Genomic DNA, 16,221 nt, shown 5'->3' on the forward strand with positions numbered 1-16,221 from the left:
TGCTTGCTCTGTCTCTTCAAGCTGTTTTTTGCCTTTTATTATGTCTTGTAATTTTTTATTGAAAGGTATACATGATGTACTAGGTAAAAGGAACTGCTGCAGATAGGCCTTTAGTGATGTAGTTATAAGGGAGGCATTGTGTAGTCCTAGTATTAGGTCCCAGTTTTTTGGTGAACCTGTGCTCCTGGACTGTGAACGTAACCATTGTTTCTCAGTCCCCCACCCTTATCCCTGTCACCTTTAGGTGGGACAGAATGGCTAGAAAGGGCTGGAATTTGGTATTTCCCTTCCCTCTTGTGAAAGGCTGAAGTGAACTGGAGTTGTTCACAGTACTTCTTTACCCACAGGTAGGTTAGGCTCTCGTAAATTAGTTTCTGTTCAAGGCAGACCTTGTTAAGAACTGATTGCTCTGACGTATTTCAAAATTATTCTTTTTTCCTTCCTCCTACGAGAAGCACAAAGGGATTTTTCTCTGATATTTACTGTAAGGGCCTAGTAGAGCTCCTGGAGGTAAAATTCACGAGAGTGTCAGGGCCTCACATGACTGGATCCTCCTGGAGTTTTTAATTGTCATTTGTTTGCACTGAGTCTCCAGCAATTTGTCATTATAGTTGAAGCTTTCTTACCCTGGCACTGGTTCCCAAGGAAGTTTCTCCTTGTGGGTTTCTGCTCTGATGACTTGAGATTTTTCTCTATCTGCCTCCCTGTCTCTCAATTTTGGGGAACAGTGGTTTGCCCTGTGACCTCACTTCTCTGAAGGATCTAACTAGAGCTATTGGTTTTTCACTTTGCTCAGCTTTTTACTTGTTAGAATGGAGTGGTGACTTTTAATCTTCTTACATGTAAAGAAGGAACAGGAGGCTGGGAAAGTTGGCTCACCCCTGTAATCCCAGCACTTTGGGAGGCCGAGGCGGGCGGATCACGAGGTCAGGAGATTGAGACAGGCTAACATGATGAAACCCCGTCTCTACTAAAAATACAAAAAATTAGCCGGGCATGGTGGCGGGCGCCAGTAGTCCCAGCTACTCGGGAGACTGAGGCAGGAGAATGGTGTGAGCCCGGGAGACGGAGCTTGCAGTGAGCCTAGATTGTACGTGCCGCTGCACTCCAGCCTGGGTGACAGAGCCAGACTCCGTCTCAAAAAAAAAAAAAAAAAAAAAAGGAACAGGAAGGAACAGGAAACTGACAGCGGCTTAAAGCCTGCTTAAAGGTTACAAGTTTTAAAGGGGTTAAAAAGAGATTGGTTTGTGGGAATTTGGAGGCTATATCCTTTAAGAGAATGAGTAGTTTGAGGGGATAGCAAATTAAGGGGAGTAGTTTTTTTAGAATAGCAAAAGATAATGTTTGATGATGTTTTTTATTCTTAATAGTAAATATTTAGCTATTTTATAAATCAATCATTGAGGTTGGATTTTTTGTTTTTACCCTAGTGTATTTGAAAGTAAATGATGCTTTATTTTCAATATTTGCTGATGTATTTAATCAAAACCTAGAGAATTGAGGTAGACATTGTGTCAGAAGAAAGCAGTTTTGAACAAAGAGAGCGAATTACTAGCCAGTTAACAAGTGTCGGCTGTTTTATAAGCATGGCATAACATTTCCTAAATTGTGTACTGCATTGTTCAGTTAAAGGAATTGGCGTTCTGTGACTTTTTGACAGTTAAATAATTTGAGAACTTCTGCATTTTGGGCCTGTGTTCTTGGAAATCCAGAATGTACATTAACTTATTTATGCCTAGTGTTCATTAATGGAATGCTAAGCATCTGGGAGTTCTTTATATCCTACTGCTCAAGGTCATTGCCAAGGTCTGATTTTTCACACTCAAAAAATTGCAACCTTAGACATAAATACAGGAGTCCTATGAGTCATTAATATACTAAACAAACTTTCTTGTTTAACTCTGCTTTTTCTAAACTTTACGTGCTTAGTGATCATTCTTTGCAGGGCGTGTTTTGAGAAACATAGTAATAGCAAGTAGTTAAGTTTCTATCTACCTGGTGCTTACAGTGGGAGTAGTATAGAGGAAGAACCCAACTTTAGCCTTTGGAAAACCTGAGTTTGTGGTTTTTAATGCTTTTAGTGAATCACTATGTTGGAAAAGTTAATTTAAGTTCCTCATGATTGTTTCCTTTTGTAAAATATAGTAACATTTCTTCATTTCTAATTCACAGTGATGCTGATGTTTTATAGTTACCAAAAAGGCTATAATAAAGTACTTACATATAAGGTTTGTATATGGTTCTTTTTTCTTTTTTATTGTCTATATGTAAGGTACACAACATAATGTTTTGATATGCATATATGTAGTGAAGTAATTACTACAGTCAAGTAAATTAACATATCCCGCATCTCCCATAGTTAACCGTGTGTGTGTGTGTGTGTGTGTGTGTGTATGTGTGGTAAGAGTGCCTAAAAAATATGGAATGCTTCACAAATTTGCATGTCATCCTTGAGCAGGGGTCATGTTGATCTTTTCTCTATTATCATTCCAATTTTTAGTATATGTGCTGCAGAAGTGAGTACTGTATATGGTTCTTACAAAGAAGGGGAACGTTTGACACCTGCTTTCTGGTAGTAGGTGTGATGTTGATGTGAATTGTTTCAGGAGTCAGAAACCTATATAGATGTTGAAAGAATAAATCAGTATGCAAGGGAATGGTGTGTTAACATTATGTAGAGGCAACAGTGCTAAGGAGTTATACTGTTATAATTTTTTTCCTTTGGACACCATAATATGTGGTGAAGAGATGACCAATAAAGCAAGAATAATAGATACTTAGTGTTGCTTATTAAGAGTTAAGCAGGGGGCTGGGTGCAGTTGGCTCATGTCTGTAATCCCAGCACTTTGAGGGGCCAAAGGAGAGAGGATTGCATGAGCCCAGGGGTTAGAGACCAGACCGAGCAACATAGGGAGACCCTGTGTCTACAAAAAATAAAAATAAAAAGTTTAGCAGGGCATGGTGGTGGCACACCTGTGGTCCCAGCTACTTGGGAGGCTGGGGTACAAGTTCACTTGAGCCCAAGCGGTTGAGGTTGCAGTGAGTTCTGATCTTGCCACTGTACTCTCACCTGGGTGACAAAGTGAGAGCTGTCTTATAAGCTGGGCAGGGTGGCCTCTGCGTGTAATCCCAGCTACTTGGGAGGCTGAGGTGGGAGGACTGCTTGAGGCCAGGAGTTTGAGACCACCCTTAACAACCTAGCAAGACCCTGTCTCAAAAAAATATTAAAATAAAAAGTTAGATGGATTACAAGAAAGCTTCCCTAGCTGGTAAGTTTATCCTACTTACTAATGACAGAAATATAGTTGAAACATGATAGAATAAAGTTTTGGATGAAATCTTTTGCAATTATTTGTAAGGTAATATCTACAATTCTAATTATTTTGTTGTAAGGATGTTAAAATGAGTTTTAGAATAATGCATACAATAGTTGGGGATAGAAGCGCTTTTTATATGAAAAGAAAATATTCAGATTTTTTTGTTATTGAAAAAGTTTAAAAGATGATTATATGATTAAAATTTACATAGTTAAAGAACAGACAAAATGAAAAATGGTGACAAAATCCTGAGAGGTATAAAACTACATATGCCAAAGAGGCAGATGCATGAATTTCTGTCCTGTTTCTGACCTTAGTGGGCATGAGACATTAGTCACGGAAAGGCAGAAAAGATGAGGCAGTGCTCAGTCCTGGCTCTGAGTCACCCATTGACTCAGCTGTTAGTACCAACCACTTAGTCTTAGGGTGCTGAACAGGACATAAGTGAATTTTCAAGTTACCACTGTTGTGGCCTCTACAAACATTTGGCAGTATTGGGGGTTAAGGGAGATTAAGTCCAAGATAATATAACAGATGAGGGAGAGGGTAACAGATGGACAACGCATTGTTATAAGGTGTTTAGTGTAGATATGATTTTGACTGTCTAATGTTTTATTTATGTATCTGCGTAATTACATATAATATATATGCACATACTAATTTTAAAGCATGCTCCCTTTAGTATTGAAATGAAAGTTTTAGTATAGAGTTTTTCTGTATTTAGAATTACTTTTTTTTCCTTGGGTATACTTTTTCTTGAAGTATAACACATATAAAGTATAGTATCTTAAGTGTTCAGCACAATGAATTTTAACAAGTGAATGTACCTGTGTAATCCATACTTAAAGAATCCCAGAATATTATCAGCATCTTAGATGTCTTTTTGTGCCTGCTTTCTGCCTAATACACACACCACCTCTTCCTGAAAAACAAAATTCTAACTTCTTGTATCCTAGATTATTTCTGACTTTTTGAGTTTTATATTATAAAATTGAATTATATACAGGTTGAGTTTCCCTTAATGCTTAGGACCAGAAGTGTTTCAGATTTCTTATTTTTGGGGGGCTTTATTTGCATTATACCAATTGAGCATCCCTAATCTGAAATTCAAATACTCCAATGAGCATTTCCTTTGTGTGTCATGGTGGTCCTCAAAGTTTCAGATTTTGGAGCATTTTGGATTTCAATTTTCAAATTAGGGATACTCAACCTTTAATATCTATTCTTTTGTGTGTTACTTTGTTAAGTTTATGAGATTTATTCATGTTGTTGCATGTGGCACTATTTCACTCATCTCCATTGCTTGTGTTACATTGTTACTATACCAACAGTATATTATCCTTTTCTACTAGTAATGGACATGACATTTAGGGTGTGTCTAGTTTGACTATTACAGATAGCATTGCTATGAATTTTCTGATAATGACTTTTGATGAACATGTATAGACATTTATGTTATACACCTAGGATTAGAATTGCTGGGTCATAGGATGTTCATATAATAAGCTTGGTAGGTATTGCTGAATAGTTGTGCAAAGTGTTTGTACCTATTTAAATTCTGAGTAGCAACGTGTGAGAATTTCAGTTGTTCTACATTCTTGTGAACACTTAGTATTGTTTACCCTTTTCATTGTAGTGATTTAGGTGGGTTGGTGGTGTAATAGCTCTTGTGGTTTTAATTTGTATTTTCTTGATGTGATGACTAGTGGAAGTGCGTATCTTTTCATATGTTTATTGGTCATTTCTATAACCTCTTCTATGAAGAGGTTATAGTTCAGGTCTTCAAGTCTTTTGTCCAGTTTTCTATTGGTTTGTCTTTTTTTGTATTTATTTCTAGTTATTCTCTGTCTTGGCTGTGAGTCTTTTGATGAGCATATATCTTATAGAAATCTTCAATTTTGAACTACTGTTTTTTTTTAACAGAAGTTAATTTTATCAGTTTTTTTTCTCTTTGTGGTCGAAGTGTAACACACATACAGCATAGTATTCTATACTATAATATACTACACTATATACTATATTTAGTATACTATACTAAAGCATAGTATTCTAAGTGTTCAGCGCAATGAGTTTTAACAAGTGGATGTACCTATGTAATCCATACTTAAAGAACCCCAGAATATCATCAGCATCCTAGATATCTTTTTGGGCCTGCTTTCTGCCTAATACGCACACTACCTCTTCCCGAATAAACAGAATTCTAACTTCTCACATCCCAGATTATTTCTGACTTTTTCAGCTTTATATAATAAAATTGAATCATAAACAGGTTGAGGTTTTTTGAGTCATGTTTAAGAAATCTTTGCATGCTCCAAGGAGATGAACATATTTGCCTGTATTTTTTTCTAGATGCTTTATTATCTTTTTCTTTTAGACATACATATGGAATTGATTTTTGTGAATGGAGCAAGGAAGAGGTCAAGATTCATTTAAAAACAATGTCGATATCTAGTTGACCCATTTCCATCAAGTAAAAAGCTCATATTTTTCAGACTCATCATTGTCATGAATCAGTGGCAATACATGTATGAGTTTGTTACATCTCACTTCTGTCCCATTAGTCTACTTGTCTGTTTTTACATTAATTCTTAATGTATAATAGCATGACTGATTGTTCTTCAGTAGGACCTGTCTCTTTTTCACTAGTGAAACTGATGCTTTGTGACCTTTTTCATTTGTTCAGTCTTCCTCCAGTCTACCAATTTTGTTAATCTTTCCAAGAACTAATTTTTCATTTTTTTTCCTGAAGTCTTATGTTGTACCTTTGCTTTTGATTTCATTAATTGTGTCCTATTTTTTTTTCTGTCTTTTCAGGTTTAACTTTTTGTCTTTTCTAATTTCTTGAGGTAGATACTTAAATAATTCTTCTCAGTCTTCTTTTTTAATATAATCATTTAAGGTTACAGATTTCCCTCCAAGCATAACTTCAGCTACATGTCACAAATTGTTATATGACCTATCCACCTTTGATTTCTTCACTAGCATATTGTGAAGACATATTTCCAAATAGATGTCAGCTTTTACAGTTTTTTAGGGGTTAGTAATTTTTTGATTAGTTCCCTTGAGAGAACATACTCTGAATGAATTCAGTCATTTGAAATGAGGCTTGCTTTTTGGTTCAGCATATGGTTTTGGATGAATGTTCTATGTTCACTTGAAAGGTGTATATATATATATATATATATATATATATATATACACCTATTCTATATATATATGTTATATATATAAAATTCATAATTCTAGATATGCATACACCAATTCCTAATGAATTGATTACTGTATTATTATGAAATGTCTCTTATCTTTGATACTTCTTGTCTTTTTTTTTTTTTTTTTTTTGAGGCAGAGTTTTGCTCTTGTCGCCCAGGCTGGAGGTACGATCTTGGCTCACTGCAAACCGCACCTCCTGGATTCGAGTGATTCTCCTGCCTCAGCCTCCCGAGTAGCTGGGACCGTAGGCGCCCGCCACCACACCTGGCTAATTTTGGTGTTTTTAGTAGAGACAGAGTTTCACCATGTTGACCATAGCTGGTGTCAAACTCCTGACCTCAGGTGATCCTCCTGCCTCAGCCTCCCAAAGTGTTGGGATTACAGGTGTGAGCCACTGCGCCCAGCTGATACTTCTTGTCTTAAAATCTAGTTTGTCTGACATCAGTTTTCTTTTGATTAGTGCTAGTATGGTAAAGTATTTTGTATTCTTCTACTTTCAACATTTCTGTATTCTTATATTTAAGATACATCTCTTATAAGTGGGTTTTATTGTTTTATATAGCCTGACATCTTAGTCTTTTAGTGGTTGTCCTAAAGATTACAACATGTATCATTGACTTGTTACAGTCTACTGAAAATATTTACTTTTCTCATTTCCCTAACAATGCTAGGAACTTAGAACATCTGAACTTCACTTATCCTTCTGCTTTTTACATTATTGCTCTGCATGTTTATGATACACTTTTTTTTTTTTTTTGACATGGAGTCTCACTCTGTTGCCCACGCTGGAGTACAGTGCCACAATCTCGGCTCACTGCAACCTCCGACTCCTGGGTTCATGCAGTTCTCCTGCCTCAGCCTCCCAAGTGGCTGGAATTACAGATGTGTGCCCCCATACCCAGCTAATTTTTGTGTTTTTAGTAGGATGGGGTTTTACCATGTTGGGGAGGCTGGTCTTGAACTCCTGACCTCAAGTGATCCACCCGCATCTGCCTCCCAAAGTGCTGGGATTGCAGGCATTAGCCATCGTGCCGGCCTATTATACACGTTTTAATATTCATTAGATATTACTGCTTTGTACAGTCAGTGTTTGTTTACACATATATTTACTCTTTATGATGCTCTTCACTCATTTCCATTCTTTCCTGTAGGTTAGGAACTTCTTAAATTTTTTTTTTTTTGGCCTATGGAACTTCTTTTAGTACTTTTTTTTTTTTTTGGGGGGTTAACATCAGTTGTCAAATATACTTTCTATTTATCTGAAAATGTACTTGTTTTTGTTTTTGAAGGATATTGTTTCTGTGCATTAGATTCTAGATTCACAGTTACTTTCTTTCAGAAATTTGAAGATATTCCATTCTCTCTGCTTTCCAGTATTTTTGTTGCAAAGTTAGCAAAAATTTTTTATCTGTTTCTTTGAATATAATGTCTTTCTGTTTTGACTACTTTTAAGATTTAGTCTTGCCAAAGAACGAAACTGGAGGCATCATGCTACCCAACTTCAAGCTATACCACAGAGCTCCTGTAACCAAAATAACATGGTACTGGTACAAGAACAGAGACATACACCGATGGAACAGAATAGAGAACCTAGAAATAAGACCTCACACCTACAACTATCTGATTTTTGACAAACTTGACAATAACAAGCAATGGGGAAAGGACCATTCAATAAATGGTGCTGGGATAACTGGCTAGCTATATGCAGAAGATTGAAACTGGACCCTTTCCTTAGACACCATATGCAAATATTAAGATGAAATAAAACTAAAATGTAACACCCCATACGATAAAAACCCTGGAAGACAACGTAGGCAGTACCATTCAGGACATAGGCCTGGGCAAAGTTTCATGAGGAAGATGCCAAAAGCAATTGCAACAAAAGCAAAAATTGGCAAATGGGATCCAATTAAATGAAAGAGCTTCTGCACAGCAAAAGTAACTATCAACAGAGTAAACAGACAACCCACAGAATGGGAGAAAATTTTTGCAGACTATGTATCTGACAGAGGTCTAATATTCCAGCATCTAGAAGAACTTAAACACATTTACGAGGAAAAGAATCCATTAAAATGTGGGCAAAGGACATGAAGAGACATGTTTCAAAAGAAGACATACATGTGGGCAAGAATCAGATGAAATAAAGCTCAACATCACTGATCATTAGAGAAATGTAAATCAAAGCCACAATGACACTTAATAACATGGGTGTTATTAAGAAGTCAGAAAATCACAGATGCTGGCGAGGTTGTGGAGAAAAAGGAATGCTTATACGTGGTTGGTGGGAGTGTAAATTAGTTCAGCTGTTGTGGAAGACTGTGTGGAAATTCCTCAAAGACCTAAAGATAGAAATACCATTCAACCCATAAATCTCATTAGTGGGTATATAACCAAAGGAATATAAATCACTTTATTATAAAGACACATGCACATGTATGTTCATTGCTGCACTGTTCACGGTAGCAAAGACATGGAATCAGCCTAAATGCCTGTTAATAATAGACTGGATAAACAAAATGTGGTACGTATATACCATGGAATACTATGCAGCCATTAAAAAGAACAAGATTATGTCCTTTGCAGGGACATGGATGAAGCTGGAAGCCATTATCCTCAGCAAACTAATGCAGGAAGAGAAAAGTCAAATACTGCATGCTCTCACAAGTGGGAGCTGAATGTTGAGAACACATGAACACATAGAGGGGAACAACACACACGGGGGCCTAATTGAGGGTGGAGGGTGGGAGGAGGGAGAGGATCAGGAAAAATAACTAATAGTTACCAGGCTTAATACCTGGGTGACGAAATGATCTATACAACAGACTCCCATGACACACATTTACTTACGTAACAATCCTGCACATGTACCCCTGAACTTAAAAGTTGAAAAAAAATTCAGTCTTGCCTTTGGTTTTTAGCATCTTTACTATGATATGCCTAGATGTGGCCTTTTTTTTTTAAGAAAAGAAAAAAACTTGCTGGGGTATATAGAATGCTTGAATCTTTGCCTTAACATTTTTCATTGAGTTTGGAAGATTCTTGACCATTTTTTCTTCATACTTTGCTTTTGTTCTATTCTCTATTGCCTCCTTTCTGGTACTGTCCATGTATGTCTACGTCCCCCCCGCCACCTCCCCTTTTTTTGAGACAGGGTCTCACTCTGTCACCCAGGCTGGAGTGCAATGGTACGATCATAGCTTACTGCATCTTTGAACTCCTGGGCTCAAGCAGTCCTCTTGCCTCAGCATCCTGAGTAGCTGGGGACTATAGGTGTGCGCCACTGTGTGCAGCTTATTTGTTTTAGAAAACCTTTTTTGTACAACTGGGGGCCTTGCTTTGTTGTCCAGGCTGGTCTGGAACTCCTGGCTTCAAGGATCCTCCCTCGTCAGCCTCCTGAAGTGTTGGGATAACAGGTTTGAGCCACTTTGCCCAGCCTGTTAGCCACTTTTTAAAAAGCGATGTCTCATTCATCTTTTGTATTATTCTCTGTATTTTCTTTTTTTCTGCATTACCGTTTGACAGGTATAACTTTTCTGTATTTTCTGTCCTTGTTTTCTTTTTATGCTGTAGTAAGTGTATTTTCTATGAAACTTTTCAAATTATTAGCTTCTTAAAAATATGCCTAATCTGAGGCAGGAGAATGGCACGAACCCGGGAGGTGGAGCTTGCCGTGAGCCGAGATCGTGCCACTGCACTCCAGCCTGGGCAACAGAGCAAAACTCCGTCTCAAAAAAAAAGCAACAAAAAACTGCCTAATCTGCTATTAATATTATATTTAGCTCTTATTTTTACAAATGTGATTACTTTTTAAATATTCAAATTTTATCATTAAATTCCATCTTTATTTTGTCTTTTCCTATATTTTCTTGAATAACTGTTAGAGCCTTCTGTCTGTAATTTTAAAATTTATTCCCCATTGGGTCTGAAATTGATAATTTGTGACTTTTTCTTCTTTGATCAGTCTTAACAAAATGTTGACTTTAATAGTCTCTCCAAGAACCAACTTTTGTTTTTTTCCTGAAGTTTTATATCTGTTTCACGTATTTACTTGTTTGTCTTCTTGTATACTCTCTCGGCATGTGTTACATTTTAATTAAATGCCAGACATTGTGTTTGACAATTTTATAGGTTATCTGAATGATCATTTGCTATAAAGGAGGCATAGCTTAGCCACTGCTTTGTTAGGCAAATAGAATGAAGTTAGATCACCTTAATCACAAAACTTTTGAATACTGCAGTTTGCTGTGCAGTCTTTACTTAGCTTCTTATCTGTGTAGCTTCACAGTTCAGTAGATACCGCTGGAGGGAAATAGTTAAGCCTGTGGTTCAGTTCTCTGTTTCTTTTTCATGACCAGAATCCTGGCTCTTCAAGTTTCTTAATATTTGTCTCACCAGCTTTGTGAGACTGTTGAAAGTTCTGCTGGATTGTTTTCCTCCTGAGAATTCATGCAAAAGACCCAGACAGAAGACCTGGGTCTTTTGCATGAATTCTCAGCCTCTTGCTTTGTGACCACAATATGCAAATAAATAGTTTGAGGGAAAAAGTGGCAGAGTGGCTGCTGAATGGCACCTTCTTTAGGATTCTACTTTTTTTGAAATGTTGGTTTCTTAAGTTCTGATTGCCTCCATATTGAGCTCTTGGATGATTTAAACAGACTGATCTTTTTATTTTTTACTTTTTGTATTTTATTTGTCTTTTCTAGCAGTTCTTGATTGGAGATTATTCTGCTGCAAGTAATGTGACAAGTATTACAACTATCATTAAAGAACAAAATAATGAACAATATAGGAAAAAGTCTTTACTCCCTCATGCCTCCCTAATCTCACTGTTCTTGGTAGTAACCATTGCTGTTGTGTATGTACATGTATAACGTACATGCATTTGTATAAGACATAAGTATACGTTTACCTATGTGTAACATACAGTAATGTTAGCATAATGACATTTTGGTCAGTCCTATAGGATTATAATGCCATATTTTTATTGTATCTTTTCTATATTTGGATATGTTTAGATACACAAATACCACTGTGTGAAAATTGCCTATAGTATTCAGTATAGCAATATGCTGTGCAGTTTGGTAGCCTAGAAACAATATGCTATACCATGTGTAGTAGGCCATGGCAGTTAGATTTGTGTATGTATACTTTATGATGTCTGCACAATGATGAAATTGCCTGAAGATAAATTTATTAGTATGTACCCCTGTCATTAAGCAGTGCATAAGATTAAGTTTTCTAATAGGCAATGTATATTTTCACAGAGGGAAAAAATACAACGTATTACAAAAGGTACTCTTTAATTAAAAAGATCCCTTTCTGCGACTGGCTCTCAGTTTCCCAGTTAGACTTTCTAGGGTCAATACCAATTCTGTGTATATTGGTTTATTTAAGGGATGAAATTTTCAGAACCTGTCTTATCCCATGTGTTATTAGATGGTTAGGATACACGAATAAGCAGATTTAGATGACTGTTGCTCTGTAGGTTATATTTTGCAGAAAGGAGACATAAAATAAATATGATACGTACATAAATAGTATAGAATTCTAGAAGGTAGTAAGTGCCATGGCAAAAAGAAAAAGGCAATCAGACAGGATAGTAGGGCACTGGCAATGCCAGAGAAGTTGCCATTTTAAATAGGGTTGTCAGTATAGGACTCATTGAGTGACATATGGTAATACACACAGTGTGTTTGTGTACTTCTGAATGTTTAAACTGCCTTACTCTTTTAAGTAACCACATAGTTTTCTATTGGATATGCATAATTTATTTACTGTTTATCTCTAGTGATTAAGTTTTATCTAGTCTTATGATACTGTAAACAGCCACAGTGATGATCCTTTCTTGTGTTGTGTGAGCACATGCACATCTTGTATTTTGCCTGCTTTCATACATTTTGTACTGTCAAAGCTCAGTCTTTGTATATTTCTTTGATTTTTGGTTTTTGTTTTGGCTTTTAAGCAAAGATTATCATATATCAGTATTTTATATATAAACCTATAGTTTTTATAGTATTTAAAAAAATACTTTAACTGGTTTAACATTTAATTTGGCACGGTTTGGGATTCTAAGTTGATAACTTTCCAAGCATCTAACTGAATGTTGTATCAATATTTGTTGAATATTTTTTGTGATATGCTTTCTATTATACATTAAATTTTTATATGTGATAAGATCCTTTTTTAGGATTTATGTGTATGTGCTAGTTGAAAGCTCTTCTACTTGTTGGGTGACTTGGAGGCAGGGCTTTACCACGAAAAAGAAGAAAGAGAGGTAATGTAATGTTTTGACTACAGGAAAGACTTCTGTTGTTGGTTGGGGCAAGTAATGTCAAGCAGTTTGTTGCTTTTGAAGATCAATTGACTGCTTTGAGGTTGATTTCTTTGAATAACTTTAAGTTATATGTAAGACATTCCTAAATTTCTGAAATTGTGTTAAAGATGAGGATCATAGCAAACTATCAAGAAGAGAAAAAGGAATTTAAAAAAAGAATTCCATAGATGTGTGATTCATCTAAAGAAAAATTACTAATCAAAAGAGACTGGAATTTATCGTCAAAATATTTGTAAGCAAAGGAAAGATGCAAAGCTAGTAAGTTAAATCTGAAATATGTCAATAGAATATGAGAGTTGAATTAAGAAATTATTTAGAAATAACTTATTTCCAGAGTTATTTTTTGTGATAGAGTTGATCTTATTTAAAAACAATGGCCACCAAAAATTTACAACTAATGGAGTCTGAGTAGGCTTTGCATAAAGAAGTAGGAAGGAATTAAAATTTTGGTTACAATATTCGTGAGTCTTGTTTTTCATGTAAGCGCTGACAGACTTAGTTAAGATTGTTCAAGAAAGTGGTTGGAATGGCTTTCCTGGTATTGATAGTCTCTTCTAGTCTGCTTTCACTAGAGTTCCAAACCATGGGGTTCCCTGAGGCCCTTTCAAGAAGTCTGTAAAGTCAAATAATTTTCATAATACTAATGCATTATTTGCCATTTTCAGTTTCTTGACATTTGCACTATGGTACAAAGCAAAAACTTCTGATGCCTTAGTATAAATTAATGTAGTAATTGCATTAATGTACCAAATAATTCATTATCAAGTAATTTATGCATCAAACTATACTAGTAATTATTGTATTCTTTGCTGCCACATAGCTGCAGAAAAAAATAAAGCCAGTTCCAGTTAAGAATGTCTTTGATAGAACAGTAAAAATTATTAATTTTATTAAATTGCAGTCCTCGAGTATATGTCCTTTTAGTATTTTGTGGGTTGAAATGGAACGAACACATGATACTGTATTCTGACGTGCAATGTCTTGAGAAAAAATAGTTATGCGATTATTGAGTCGATACCTGAACTGGCCACTTCTTTTATGACACATTAGTTTTACTTTGAAAAATAACTGACAAACTATGGGTATTCAGATTTCAGTATATGGCAGACATTTTCTTGAAAAAGAACTAAGTGAGCCTGTCACTTTGAGGAAAAAAAATGGCAGTATCTGGTGCTTTCAGGCGATATTTAAATTTTCAAGCAAAAATTAGAATTTTGGAGGCTTTGTATCTACAACTGTGACTTTGAGGCTTTCCCAAATACTTAATGACTTTTCTGATGAGATTGATGGTTGTCAGAAGTCTCTGAGACCACCCTCAGGTTCAGTGATTTGCTAGAAGGACTAACAGAACACGGCAAAACTGTTATACTCACAGTAATAATAGTTTATTAAAGCAAAAGGCTACAGTTTAAAATCAGCAATTGAAAGAGGTGCATAGGGCAGAGTCCAGCAGAGATTACATGCAAGCTTCCAGTTGCCCTCTCCCAGGGGAGTCATAGGGACAGTGCCTAATTGCTGCTCACAGCAGTAGTATGTGACAACACGTGTCAAGTATTGCCAACCAGGAGAACTCACCTGAGTCTTGGTGTCCAGGGATTTTTTTGGTATCTTTCATGAAGGTCTAAAGTGCCCACGTTGCTGACTTCAGTAACTCCATCTGTTTGACTCCAGAGGTCAGACTGATACTGCATGGACCAAGGCCCAAGGCCCCTACCATAAATTACATTGTTAGCATAATCTGTATGGTGTGGCTGAAGGCTTTCAGTAAACAAAGGCACTCTTATTAAGCAGGATATTTCAAGGGCCTTGGGTGGGCAAGGGCCAAACCTTCCTTTGGAATATCCAAGGTGTGGACAACCTAGCCCTACTGAGTTATTAATCCTTTACTGCATACTGGTGATATATAAGGAATGTAATGTTTTGATAATGTAAATGAAATGTGTTAATATCTGGAAGATCTGCATAGCTCAGTGAAGCAGTATTTTTCAGATGACCACTGCATGATGCAACTCATGATATGCATGAGTAAATGATAGACCAGTGGATTTTAATGGAATAGAATACAAATGTTATACATGTGGTCAGATTCTACATTTCATCTAACTTATATATAACTTTAGTAAGTAATAGTCTTCATATACTATGAACCAAGCAATATAGAGCAACATATTGAATGCAGAAACAGATAAGGAAATCTGTCTTCTGTTAAGTTAGATACTAAACATTTGTACAAAAATGTAAATTGGTGCTGCTCTTCTCATAAAATTTTTTTGGAGAACATATTTTACGTGAATATGTTACCTGTATTAACAGTTACTCCATTATGTTACTTTTAAATAAATTTCTAAACATTTAAAGTTTTCTCAGTTCTAATTTCTAATACAGTAAATATTGACAGCTATAACCTACAAAAACGGAAGTTCTTTAGGGGCCAGCAATTTTTTAAACATCTGAAGCGGCCCAGAGACCTTTTCGCTGGGTCTCTTCTTTCTGGGCTAGAGGTTATCAAAGGATGAGATGAACAACTAAACTAAGGGAAAGACAGTTTGCAACTGGAATCTCAGGGATATCTGGAACCGGAGATGTGAATGCTACCATGAATCTTCATTTCCATCTCTTCTCTGTTTGGCCCTCTCAGCTTCATTCTTTCTTATTATACACAGGCTCCTCAGAATACTGGAAAATCTAGCAGACAAATAAACAAGAACTCTTTCTTTGATCTTGCATCCTAAATCTTTTGCTATCAGAGAAAAAAACAGATTTGTCAGTATGAGTGTGAAAAAAATACTTGAATACTTGGTTCAGATGTTTATCATGGAATGATCAACTATGAGTAGGCCAGATTATTGAAGGAAAATGATACTTTCCCTGTTGGAATTGAGGGAGAAAGAGTTCCCACAGAGAGACTGTGAGTGTTTTCCCTGAATTGGATGGGTGCTGAACAGGCATCTTACAAATCATCTTTGAGTGTCAACAAGTTGTATAGACTGCAGATACTATGGGAGTTCAGAGTAGGGGAGGTTAGGGTGTTTAAGTGAGGAAACTCACATTTCTATCTCAGTTTTTGATGTGATCAAATGGCATTTTATACTGGGTGAGTTTAGGTTTAAAATATCACTTTGGGCACAGGTGGTCTTTAGCTAATATCTTCGAGGTGGCTGAATTTTGGCTCTCCCTGGAGGTATAGGTATTCCTTGAAGGGAAGAGTGATAGATAACTACCACAGGGTGGGAGGACAATGCAAATAGTTTGGAGGCAGGACTTTACCAGGAAAAAGAGGAAGGAGAGGTGAGAAATAGCTTGAATGGGAGAGTGAAAGTCATTCTCCAGTTAGGCTAGATATGTGGATTTCAGTAA

At 36.2% G+C, this 16,221-nt stretch overlaps 2 protein-coding genes and 1 non-coding gene across 4 annotated transcripts in view; 1 reads left to right on the forward strand and 2 right to left on the reverse strand.

Moving 5' to 3' along the window:
- Positions 1 to 16,221, forward strand: part of RASA1 (RAS p21 protein activator 1) — a 122,978-nt gene that overhangs the window by 28,103 nt on the left and 78,654 nt on the right. The gene's annotated exons all lie outside the window — the stretch shown is intronic.
- Positions 2,414 to 2,524, reverse strand: LOC129457870 (U6 spliceosomal RNA). Its single transcript, XR_008649420.1, has one exon. It is a non-coding gene; the product is annotated as a U6 spliceosomal RNA (small nuclear RNA).
- The window catches only part of CCNH (cyclin H), a 101,658-nt gene continuing 99,664 nt past the window's right edge, over positions 14,228 to 16,221 (reverse strand). Inside the window, exon 10 of the transcript XR_010114454.1 lies at positions 14,228 to 15,549. The gene's annotated coding sequence lies outside the window, so the exon portion shown is untranslated. The remainder of the gene's footprint in view (positions 15,550 to 16,221) is intronic.

Source organism: Symphalangus syndactylus, chromosome 11 (genome assembly GCF_028878055.3).
Source record: "Symphalangus syndactylus isolate Jambi chromosome 11, NHGRI_mSymSyn1-v2.1_pri, whole genome shotgun sequence".
Taxonomy (NCBI): Eukaryota; Metazoa; Chordata; class Mammalia; order Primates; family Hylobatidae; genus Symphalangus; species Symphalangus syndactylus.